The sequence below is a fragment of the Carlito syrichta genome, unplaced genomic scaffold (assembly GCF_000164805.1).
Source record: "Carlito syrichta isolate Samal-C Ts95f unplaced genomic scaffold, Tarsius_syrichta-2.0.1 Scaffold135894, whole genome shotgun sequence".
Taxonomy (NCBI): Eukaryota; Metazoa; Chordata; class Mammalia; order Primates; family Tarsiidae; genus Carlito; species Carlito syrichta.
Window position 1 is genome coordinate 93,919 of NW_007079990.1, and position 824 is coordinate 94,742.

Genomic DNA, 824 nt, shown 5'->3' on the forward strand with positions numbered 1-824 from the left:
TCCAGCGGGAGGCCGGATGGCTGCTACCTGGGGCGGCCGCCAGCGTCCCTTCGCGGGGGGCCGGGCCGCCCCTCGTCCAGGGTCGCCTGGCCCTGGCCCGGCCAGATCTCCCCTCCTGGCTAGGCCTGCCCGCCCACCCCAAGTGGTGCTAGGAAAACGGCTTCCCTGGCCCGTCCCTCTCCCCTTCCACCCTTTCTCCTTCTCCAGCTCCCTGGAGGCTGGAGCCTTCTCTCCCGTGACCCGCTCCTTCCCAGAGCTCTGTCCAGCCTGTCCGAGCTCTTCCCCTTCCGTGATCCCAGCTGGGGCTGGGCCAGCATTGGGTGCTGAGGTCTAACGCTTCCCAGATCCCTACTCCCTTGGTCTCCCGACAGGGCTGAGCCCAGGCCAGCCTGGACAGAAAAGCTGGGGTGGGGTGGGGGCATCTACCCCGGTGTGCTACGGAGCCATGCTGGAGGCACAGTCTGTCTCCCCTGGCGTTCAGCTCCCTCTGAGGGGTCCAGCTCTGGAAGCTGGAGGTTGGGGTCTCTGCTCTTAGGCGACAGGTCTCGGTGAGAGTCCGGGCGGGCAGAACCCACCTGGCTGAGGAGCAAGACTACACTGTGTCACCAAGGTCAAAAAGGGGACTGCAAGACGACCCTTGGCACCCCCATCCCTGCCGGGCGTGGCCTGGGGAAGGGGCTCTGACCTGGAGGAGGTCGGGGCAGGAATAGGGTAAGGCTGCCCCCTGGTGCCTGGCAGGTGCACAGACCCTCCCTCACAGGCCCCCCCAGCAAGAGGAAGGCTGTTGGGCCGCCTCCCTCGTGCCCGCTGAGCAGCTTGTTTGG